We start from the raw sequence: 12,320 nt of genomic DNA, 5'->3' as shown, positions 1-12,320 counted from the left end.
CATGCCACTGTGTGATGCCATTGTCCACGTAGCCTGTTCTTGTATATAGCCCTGGCTGGAGGCAGTCATCTGTCTATGCACATCTCTGCTGTTGTGCAGGAGCAGCCTTGAAGCCAAAGTAACAGAACATCATTATCTGCTTGCTTGATCAAAGGTGACCCAGCTGGGACTTTCCTGGAGAATAATCTTGGGTGCTCTCTACGGCTTGAACACAGTTAAGGTAACCCCCATCAATCGATAAATAACCCCCAAATAACCCAAAATCTGCACTTGGGCTGGGAAGTCACCTCCTACCTCCCTGCCCTTATGTTGCTGTGACGTGACAATGTTAGCTAGACTGTGTGCTCTGGGCTCCAACCTTGCTTTTCATAAATGTTTTTAAGCAGGGCCAGCAGCTTATTGCAGATGACCTCTGAGTAGCCCATATGCACCATGCCAGGCCGAGTCAAATGTCCTTCTGACATCAGTGAGGCAGCTGGGGGACTGCTGTGTTTGCCTTGCAAGCAGCCACCAGTGCAGGATTGGATACTACGTTCCTTTTTTTTCTGCTGAAGGACTCAAAATAAATGCCTTTCTCTGTGTGATCTGCATTTTTGGGAGAGATCCGTGATCAAGTCATTTGTTCAGTAGCCTGATTAGTGAGGTCATCTGGGGCTTTGCTTGAATCTATATGTCCTTGAGTATGTCTTCCAGGCCTGGCTTTCCCCACGCTTTGCAAATCCCTCCATTTACTGTTTATGGTTCATACTTGCCATCAACTTGCCTGTTACAATCATTTCTGCTGGTATGCTACTTTTTAAAATTCAATTAGTTCCCACATCCAGCTAGTGGTAGGCCTGATGGTGTATTCCCAATAGGTGCATGTACATGCACACGCATGCATATACATACACACATGGCTGGCCACACTGATTAACACAGAAAACACAGCACTCGTGCAAACACAAACAGCACTAATGGCCTCGTCCTGTTCCCCTCCCTGGCTGATCAGGACAGAAGCCCATTAATGGAAAACAAATATGTATTTGTATACATCTATACAATATGGACCCCTCCAGCAGCTTGTCTTAGACACTCATCCTAATCAGTAGCTGACCCCTGGATCTCAATCTTCCCAGTCGCTGGCACCTGGAAATATTATTCCCAGAGGCTCACAGCTCCATTCCAGTTGCTGGTATTCAGACCTGCAAGACAGACACCAACTATGGCTCCCTCCTCCAGTAGCTGGTCTTAGGACACTCAGCTGATTCAATAGCTGGCTCCTGGATCTTCAGTAGCCTCACAGAGAGACACACACAGGCAAACAATTTTCTCAGGTAGACAGTCCAGACTTGTGACCTTAACAGTCGCTGACCCTCAGACCCCACCACAGTCCCTCCAGTAGGTGGCTTGGACCCCCGATTCCTCCAGTAGCCGCTTCACAGATCCTCTGGTCCCTTTACTCTCTTACCTGGACTTAGGGCTGCTCCAAAACTTAACTCCCCAGCTTTTTACCCTTCTCTCTAGCTAGCCTGGCTTGATGTTTACTAGTGACTACACACTGACACACAGATCCACATAATGTGTGTGCACTATTGTTGCGATGGAGGGAAGACACAGTCACTCAATATGAGTGATCAGCAGACTTCGTTTATTGTCTCTTACAGTCACCTTTTATGCCTTCTTATAATTAGCTCATACATATTACAAAAGTTAAGCTCATTATTGGTTAGTTGCCTAAATACCAAGCCCACCCCTAGTTTCTCTTCTGTAGTTTTCTGTTCCCACCTGCAACATTCTTTTCCCACCAAAATCTTCCTGTTATTGTGTAACAAGGACAGCCAAAGACAGTGTATTTTGCTTTACTTCAGATAAGCTGAGAGCGATGTGCATTTTTGTCCAGCCAGCTGGACTATGTCTATGTGACCCTTTTCAGCTAGTCAGTTATCCACACACTATGGTCTCCCCAGTTGCTCCATCACAGACACAGAGGCCCCTACAACTTGTGTCCCCCACCACCAATGGCTGGCACTCAGACCACCATACACACACATACACACAGGATATAGACACCCCAACACTCCCCACCCCCAGTAAAATAATTAAATACAGTTCAGTAAGACAAGATAGACTGAGGTGATCAGATAGGCATACTGGCCAGCAACCTGTTTACACCCAACCAGGCCATTTTATCCCTATATTCTTTTATTTTTCCATACCAAACCACCTTTATCCCAACTTCGATTCCTCCTCTAAACATCCCATAAGTCATCTTGTACAATCCCAAAGATGTTCTTCCCCTCCATCCCCTAAAGAGTCCCATACTGCTGCAGACATTAACCCCTCTCCATACAGTGGTCCACGGAGCCTCTCCCATGGACTAGTGGTGATGGGTGTCACACCCGGCCCACAGGCTGATCCCTCTCTCGGAGCAGCTGGGGCATGGGGATCCTTTTCTCTAGGTATGTTATTGGGTTTCCCCCACCTGCTGCTGTTCCACTGTGCTCTTTTGTGTTTGTAGAGATAAGACCTGAACCACGCAACCCAGCAGTAGATCAAACCCATTCAATGATCTGAATCAAATTATATCTTGAGAACAGAAGTAAGAAGTTAAAAATGGACATAGGGAGGTCACTGAGAGGGTAAAAGAAGCAATGAGAGTGTATAGTAGTAGAGCCTTTAGTCTATGTGCTTCCTGAGAAGCTGTAATGGTTGCACTGCCAGTGTCTGTCTTCTTTGAAAGGATTGTTTGCTGTTTGGGAGCAGCAGTCAAACACCGTTTAGAGGCCAAAACTTCAGCCAGTTTCCCACACATACGAAGTAACCCACTGAAGTATGTGTAAGACTGTAGAACCATGCACGCGATGAAGGTGAGCAACAGTTTACCCAACAAATTTGCATCTTGCTTGTACACATTTTATAGCTACATAAGTACATATGTTCATATTCAGTCAGACCTGAATCAACCTGCAGCTTCTCCATGTTTTATTGCTAGTAATCTGAAAAGAAGCAACACTTGTTTGTTGGTCATGTACCTTCAAATCCTTTTAATCCATGCTTGCATTAATTTAGTGGTTCAGCTGACTTAGGAGTTGGAGGTGCCATTATAACCTGTGTCTACAAAAGCCTGCACGTTCTCTTTAAGTCTCCATAGGCTTGGTCTGGGATTTTAAAGGCATTTAGGTGTTTCAAAATCCTACTATGTACTTAACTGCTATGGATTACTTCTGGATGTATTTTAAAACCCTACTAAACACCTCTTGGAAATTTAAGGCACCTAAATGTCTTTAAAAGTTTCCTTCTAGGTGATTCCTCTGACCGAGTCCCTGAGATTCCATAAATAGATTAACATAGGAACACACCATAAATACTTTAAATCCATCAGTACAATGGATTTCACTTATTGTATTTGGCTGTCTAGTCCCTTTCTCAGATACCAATAATATATATTGACTTTTAACCTTCATAACTCAGAGTCCTTTTTTTTTTTTCCATTCACTAGGCTAATTCAATATTTAGAGTATGCCTTTTTTTACCATGCATGGAACAGGAAGAAAGCTTTCTTCAGATTTCACTTGCAGATTTACACCCTTCATTGTTTTTCCTTTTTTCCTTCCTTTTGCAATTTTGACTCCACTTCTGTTGTTAAAAAAAACCAAAACAAACCAGTTAATATACTCAGCCTAAAAAAATTAGTAACATGTTGTGATAGCTACAAACCCAATAGCCCAGCTTTGCAAACCCACTCTCCAGACAGCCTCTTGAACAATCAGTTTACACGACTTAAAAATCTCAAAATATCTCTTGCTCCCAGGTGTGGAAGCAAAAGATGAAATAGTAAAAGGTCCATTTTAGGGAGTGGCATGACCCTTTATGACAGACAGAACATAGATTAAGGAAGATCTGACTGCTAGGCTAAGTCTGGATTAGCCTGACGTTTCTAGCTGGCAAAAGCCTAGAACATTTCACTTCCACTGGACAACTCTTTGGTGCTCCAACATGATGGGCAGAGCCCATGTGGTTCTTTCTTCCTGTTAGTCAGCACTGGCAAGGGTATTGGCTGTTCAGTCTTAGCAGTTGTATCAGAGAGCGACGGCAAATGCAACACACGTATTGCTCCTGTGTGAGATACAGATGCCTTGAAAAAGCTGTGTAAGTTCATGGTCAAGAAAAACTGTTGGGGCCACGTGGGGTTTGCAGAGCCTCCAGTGTTCTTGGCTTCAGCCTTTCTCACGTACTCCTTGCAATGGCTAAAATAGAAGTGGATACCTACAAGATGATTTATTTCACAAGGCAGGACAAAATGTGCAAAGTGCCCATGCTACAGAGTAAAAGGATTTTCCAGTAATAGCAGCCCAAGCAACAGTCATGTCCCACAGAGTCACATGGAAATTTTCTTTAGTGCCCTGGAAAAACCCCAGCAAAGTTCTTCTGTATTTAGCTAGTCATATGATATGATTGTTAAGCTGCTTCCTGCTTTTCAGGAAACACATTTGTGTTTATATCAGGGTTGTTGCTAGGACTATTTCTATTTACTGGAGTTTTTAAGGACTAGAGAGAAATTCATGTCATAGCAGAACAGTTAACATGATAGCTACTATTTTCTTTTTCTGAATGATAAATATGCTGTATTTTGATACCGAAGAATATCAGCAGGGACCATCCAGTGTTATAAAGCTCATTAACACTTACATTAACTACCAAAGCACAAAATATAATCCATGTGATGGACTCACTCTGACAGCTTGTAGCAGGCTAGTAAATGCTACTAAACCCATAGTCACCTTTAAGAGGAAGGTCCAAGGGTCTCTGTTGTTCTTTTCTTTCCTCTTTAGTCTGAATTTTTTTCACGCAAGCTAAGAAATAGGAAAAAAAGTCTTAAAATGGCTTGGCTTTGGGTTTTTCTGCCAGTCTTCCTGAGGAAACAAAGCGTAGGAAGTCATGTTCTGTTCAAGTACGGGCCCATGTACCTCTACCACCACCTCCTTTTCAGTTTGTCAGCCTCTTGTGACAAAATCTGCCACAGGCACGTGAGAGATGTTGCAGCTGCAGAAGAATCTAGAAACACCTCAAGAACCCAACAGCATGGTCAAACCTTTTAAAAGGGGAGGAGAGCAAGACACACACACACAGAGAAGCATACCGTCTAATAAGGCTAACACCAGCATATACATTTATCACAGATGTTTTGCAGCTGATATTTTGCCTAGAAAAGCCATTATATTTCATATGGTCCTCAAACAGTTATTGCTTTGCTTCTCTGCCAATAAGCTTATAGCTGTGGAAGCTATGGTGTCACTAATTGTCACGCAGGCTCAAACTTAGTACTCACGTGTTTGTTTTAATGCTGCTCACCTGTCTGCTTTGTAACTGTACCTGTCAATGGAGGTAATGCTGGTGTTTGTGTTTTAGGCCACAGATGCAGTCTGAACTTTGTAATGTTAAAGCAGAGGTCACTACATGAGATAAGGGCTAATTATGTTTATGGATGAAATGTCTGAGAGACTGTGAAGCAACCCAGGAGGAATTCCACTATACTGTTAAAAGGAGTATCTACCTGCATTTTCACATGCTTTTCTCACTGTTTGACAAGATGAATGGAAAACCAGTATAACTCCAACCCTGAATATTAACGGGTTTGAGTTCAGTTGCCTTTGCACTTTCCAGCGCTTATTGTCTTTTCATTTGTAACGCATTTTCTGTCCTTTGGAATTGAGTATTTTCTTTCAGTCCTTTGTTTCTCCCTGTGCTTAGCCTCAGTGCTAACAATAACTCATCCAGGACTTTTTGCAGAGTTGCTTGTAGTGATTTTTATGCAACAGCTGTAGCAGCTGGAGATGAGGGAGGCATATACCTGCCTGTTTTGTCAGGCTGAATGTGTGTTTGGTGTGGCTATGTTTCTAACTTCCATTCTAATGGGTCACTTAGCTACATAAACAAACAGAGCCAGAGAATGGGCTGCACTGTGTGTTCAACATAGTCAGTAAAATATTGTATTTTCTTATAGCTACCACTGAGAGTATAGGAATACAAAATTAAGGCAGGAATTTATCCACATTCAATTCTCCAGCCTCTCTGCACATCAGAGATTTTTGGGAACTGAGCTGTTTGAAGGAGAGAGTGAAAACAAATCTTAGCTGGAACGTGTACTCTTCATTATCTGTATCATGCAGTAAGAGAACAATGAATCTGAGATATTGATGAATTGCTTTCAGAGTTTAGTCAGCTCTGAATAGATGCCAATATAAGCAGATCTTATCAGTGTGTTTTGAGTGCAGGAGACATCAGAACGAGGACAAAATGGTCTATTAACCATAAGTCATGCTAAAGGCTGTCGGGAGAAAAAGCATGTTCTGATCATATGAGTACACTGACAGCAGCTGGCCTTGATTAGGTGGAACATCCATCTAATCTAGAATTACATCTCTGATGGTAGCCAGTGATGGGTGCTAGGGAAACAGTATGGTAATGTTTCACCCAAAATGCCCTTCTACATCCTGGCAATCAGTGATTAAGGCTTTGTTGAACCAAAGAATGGATCTGGAACATCATATTTAATAGACCTTTTGAAGCATCCATCAAGTTACATAATTGCTTTTTAACCCAGTTACACTTTCAGCCTCCAAAGTCTCCTATGGCGTTGCCTGCCACACAAAACTGAATTCCCTTCTGCAAAGTACTTCTTTCTGTTTTAAAGCTTATGCTTTAGTTTGGTTCGCCATAATTCTATTCTGAGAAACAGTGACTAACAGTTCTTAATGACCATTGTACCTGTGTGTTGTAAAGTGAAGGTTTTAGTATTTGTTTTGTATTAGTATTTCTTTCCCTATCTGTCCAACATTTTCTGAGCTGAAAGCATTAGCTGAATTAATCTGTTTGAGGGGAACATGTCACTCCTGTGATAGTCCTTGCTTATCACCCTTCTCTATGTGTACTAGCTCTGCTGCAGCCTCTGTGAAATGAGAGTGACGGTATTCAAATCATGGCCATTGATTTATGCAGTGATATAGGATGGTCCTGGTCTTTATTTTCTAGTAAGTCTTAATGTTGTGTTTGCCCTCTTGATTGCTGCTGAGCTTTTTTTTCATTGAACTATCCACACTACTTCCAAGATGTCTTTTGAGAGCAGTGACAGCTAAATCAGATCCCTTCACTGCAGCACAGAGTTGTTTTTCCCTGTGTTATGCAGTTATGGATATTACATTTCATCAGGTGATTTTTTATTCAAATCCCTATAATGAAATGCTTCTGAAACACAATCTGTTAGCAGTTTTGACTGTCCTGAAGATTTTTATGCAATCAGATTCAGCAGTTCATTACTTTTTTCCCCAGATCATTTAGAACTAAGTTGATCACGTCCAAGCACAACCAATAGATCTGATCAAGACTTTGTTTCCTGTCTTTTGTTGTTACAGCAGAAGAGCACTTACATTTTATCCCATCCAGCTCAGTCTCCCTAACACTCTTGAGTAAAACACCTTGCAGCAGAGATCTGTACTGCAGCATGTGGGAGGGGAAGAGGGAAAGGATAGGTGTAGGTTGTATTCCACAAACTAACTTTTTGTGGGTTTATTCCCTGAGAAAAAAGAAATAGACCTCTAAGACAAAGGGTTGGAGTTCTGTCTAGACTGTCAGCTTTTTAACACTAAGCAAAACATGTATTTGAGATGAAATGTGTAGCTTTCCAAGTAAAAGTGATTCATCTCACTGATAAAAACACTTGTTTGTAAGAGTAGTTTTGCAGCTAAAATAAATTATAAATTGCTCAGGTCAGGTCTTGGATTTCACAGGTGAGTCACAGTTTTCTTTCTTACCCTTTTTCTTGGGTGGTGAGTGGCTCCTGGCTGCCACCCTTCTCTCACCAGCGTAGGTCCTACTTGTATGTCACATATGTCCAAACCAAATCAGCACACCACTTCCAGCCTGCTTCATAAATGATTCTCTCAGATTACATTTGTAAGGTGAAGAGCACCATTCCTCACAAGTCCATCAGCCCCAGGATGAACAGTACAACAGAAGCCACGACTGGACAAAGCCTGGCTTATTTTTAACAGTGCAGTCTGCAATACTGTCAAGGGTGGGTGGGTACAGCCTCTGAAGGAATGTGGTCTGGTACTGAACGCACAAAAACAGCTGAAACATCCTCCTCCTCTGAGCAGGGTACTCTGAGAGCTACCAGTTGGGAATTAGGAGGGGAAGACAACATTTACACACAGAGAACTGATCTGTTTGTTGGTTTTTTTTAGAAAACCACTCTGCAGCAGTGAGACTGAGAGTGTACGCCTGGTTGCCTTGGACAGCAGCCTATTAGCAGCATTACCATATTAATGATTTAAAGGCTTATGAATGCTAAGAATGTAAGAGGTCAGTCTGGCCCATGGCCAGGACTCAACCCACTGCTCGCCCCTAGTGAATAATCCGTTTCACGGTCCACTTGTTAAACAGTGTACTAGAATGCATGAGGATATGGGGTTACAATATATGTTGACTGCACAATTGAATGCCTTTGCTTTGCGGGAAGGGTGTGGAGACACAGTTGTTGCCTGCGCATGGAAGATTTGCAGAAAGATACATCTCTGTTGTGTAAAATGATTTCATTGCGGTGTCTGTCCCTCCTTACTGAATAGGGACTTTATGTGGCCTCTATGATCTGTCAGGAATAGGGTGCAGCTCTAACTAATCAAAAGCTTTAATCTCAGGACCCCAGTTTGGTCACTGTGAAAGACAGTTATGCTAAAAATGCTACATAAACAAGGAGGCTGGCCATCTCTATGTAAAAAGACTTTATATGAACTACAGATAGAGCAAGACAGTTACATTTGCTTAAACACCTGCCTTCCCCCCTCCCCCACGGGTCATTTAAGTATTTTTAGTTTGAATGTGGCCAAAGGGAATCTGGAAAAGGTGATAGAAGGCCACAACTGGAACAATGTAACAGTTTGCATGTGTAAAGGGGTCACCAGAGCAAGGCACAGAAAAATCGCAGAAGAAACTGAGTGCTTGAAGCTGGTGGCACCTAGGTAATGCCTCCAGACACAGAGAATGGTTTAGATGAAAGCAAACAAAAGCAGTGCAAGAAGTGCTGGGAGCTTCTAAGTGAAAAGCAGAATGTAGCAGTTGGAATTTTCTGGGGAAAGAAATTAAAAAACAAACACCGAAACCAACCATGAAAAGAAAAAAAAACCAAACAAAAAAACCCAAACCCAAAAACCAACCCAAATACCCAACCCTTTGGAGAAGTAGAAGTCATGGAAACAAAACTGACTAATATCCATTAGATTACTACTTCCTTTAGTCATTGTTAATGCTGCTAGTGACAAAACCTGCTTTGTTTTCACTGATCACAACTCTTGTGAAAATTAAACACAGTATGATGTCAGGGCCAGGACATAGGAGGAATTAAGATAATTGTTTACTGAATTCAGTGGTCACAGAAGCAAGACTGTACTTTCCTTATCTAGATGAAATTCTGATCTCAATGTAGTTTGCAGAAAATGTTTATAATGGTGAAGAAAACCAGCTTGATCATCCCATCCAAAGATTAAGTGGCTTTTCTGGGAGACCAGAACAGCTAACTATTTGCAGCAACTGTTTAGCAATTTCTGATTTCAGATGAAATGGGGTTATTGTTGAATAATCAAGTGTCTCTGAAAACACATCAGTTATTCTGGAAGATAGTGACTTTTTTTTGAAAGCTTGATCACTCAGGGAGTCAAGAGCAGATTAGAACAATATTCTGCAACTGTTTAGGCAGCTTTTCTAGACAACTTCCCCAAGTGGGCACAAAAGCAGGAAAGCTGCACCTGGGAGAGGGCCTAAATTAAGCAAATTTGGTTTGGGAATCACTGAAATGATGCCATTTGCACTCTAGCTTTTCAGGAATAAAACAGAGAATGCTGTAGACTTCAGTTTGTCTAGCTCAGTAAAAAAAAATCATTAGCCCTTAAATAAGATTACTTATCATTTTCTTGCTTATTCTTTCCTGATTTTTGTGATGGGGAAGAGTATTTGAAAACACTACTTAATAGACAGCAGCATCAAACCAAGTCATGTACTTATGCATGGGAAGATACTTTGTAATTAGAAGTGCTTTTAACATAAAGGATTATGGACTCCACGGTTAATTACAAAATACATCAGAAATAATTATACCTAGCTTTAAGACTTTAAAGGACTTCTTAGATGTCTGAGATTTCTCTGGGTCTATAATAGACTACCTACATCATTAAGCTGCTGTTTTCTTAAATACAGTTGTCTGAGTATCTAAGCTTCTTTTTTTTAACCACACAACAGAACCACAACCAACACTTGACAATAGTTATATTACTCAAGAAAAAAAACCCCAAAACCTAATCTATACATAATGTATGCTAATTATTAAAGTAAACTTTGTATAAAACTGATGATGAATCAACTTTTTATGTTAGAACTGCATAGAATGCATTATCCTGATTCTAGGCTCTAGTAAGACATACTGTATTTCTAGCGTTGCATTTCATTAGCTGTTTTATAAAACAACGGTACTATTTCAAGTGAAATAGTTTCTCTTTCAAGTGACAATATTTATTAATAAATATTCCTAACCAAGTATATATTAGGAATGGGGCCTGCTATGAATGATTCAGACTGATGGGTGACCTTAAACAAACCGTGCTTAATATTGAGGTTAGTAAATAGTTTGTATCATGACAACTGAAAAGATGAACCTTGTCCTATGTATGACTGGATTTTGTCCCTGCAAACACAGCTGTGAAAAACCATTCAGAAAATACTCCAAAAGATTTTTTTCCAATTTTACTAGTCACCTATAACACAGACAGCTTATTTCTTGCTTATTTTTACTTTTAGTGTTTTGTGCTTGTGTTGGGTTAACCTTGGCTGGCTGCCAGGTGCCCACCAAGCCAATCTATTACTCTGTCACCTCAACAGGACAAGGAGAGAAAATAAGATGAAAAAGCTTGTGGGTTGAGATAAAGACAGGGAGATCACTCACCAGTTACCAACACCAGCAAGAGAGATCGTACTCAGGGAAGATCAGTTTAATTTATTGTCAATTAAAAATAACATAGGATAGCGAGAAACAAAGACAACACTAAAACCACCTTCCCCTCCCACTTCTTCCCAAGCTCAACTTCATTCCATCATTCCCAAATCTTCTACCTCCTTCTCCATGGCCCCAAGCAGCACAGGGGAATGATGGTCACAGTCAGTTCACAACAGTTCCTCTCTGCTGCTCTCCTCACACCTTTCCTCTGCTCTAGTGTGAACCCTTCCAACAGGACACAGTACTTCAGGAACTGCTCCAGTATGAGTCCTCTCCATGGAGTACAGCCCTTCAGCAGCAGACCCCTCCAGTGTGGGTCCCCCATGGGTAACAGGTCCTGCCAGAAAACCTGCTCCTGCATGGGCTTGTCTTGCCAGGAGTAGGGTCTCCATGGGCTGCAGTTTCCTTCAAGGCATGTCCATCTGCTGTAGCACGGGATGCTCCATGGCCTGTAGCATGGATATCTTCTCTGGTGTGGTCCTCTGTGGGCTGCAGGGGAGCAATGTGTTTCACAGTGGTCTTTACCACAGGCTGCAGGGGAAGCTCTGCTTTGGCACCTATAGCACCTCCTTCCCTTCCTTCTTTTTTGACCTTGTGTCTGCAGGGCTTTTTCACATTTTTCTCAGTCCTGTCTCACAGCTGCTGCACAGCATTTGGTTTTTTACCCTGTCTTAAATATGCTTCCACAGAGGCACCACCAACTTGGCTGAGGGGCTCTGCTTTGGGGAATGTGGAGCCTGCTGGAAGCAGCTCTGTACCATGCAGAGGCAGCACCTGGTCCCTACTCATAGAAACTACTCCCACAGCATCCCTCCACCCCTGCAACTGCCAACACCTTGCCACTAAACCCACTATGCTGCCATTTTGTGCTTTTCCACAGCAAGAAATCAGACCTTGGCTTTCCCACAAGAGGTAAAGTGCTCAGTACTCAAGTTCTGAAAAACTGTCCGTTAAGCCAAGTACAGGATGTACTTAGTAGCTAGAAATGCACTAGACTGAGCACACTGAAGACTAAGGTAATCCTGAGCTAGACAAACCTAATATTTCACTAAAGTTGTATTTCCCTGCAATCAACTGCATACTACTGTCTCTGTAGGTAAATGACTGTAGGGAGTTTTCATGAGGCATTAGAAAGAGAGGTCCTTGATCCTTACAGTATTTGGTGAAAACCAGAGGTTGCTGAAGCCTTCTTTCTCCTGTACTCAGTAGTTTGTAGTCTTTTGCTATTTTGGTAAAAGATGGAAAGCATTCCTTTTGTAGGAAAGGAAACAGTTTGCAGGGTTTCTCTGAGGCCAGA

This window comes from Falco rusticolus, chromosome 3 (genome assembly GCF_015220075.1).
Source record: "Falco rusticolus isolate bFalRus1 chromosome 3, bFalRus1.pri, whole genome shotgun sequence".
Taxonomy (NCBI): Eukaryota; Metazoa; Chordata; class Aves; order Falconiformes; family Falconidae; genus Falco; species Falco rusticolus.
This window is presented reverse-complemented; position numbering follows the sequence as displayed.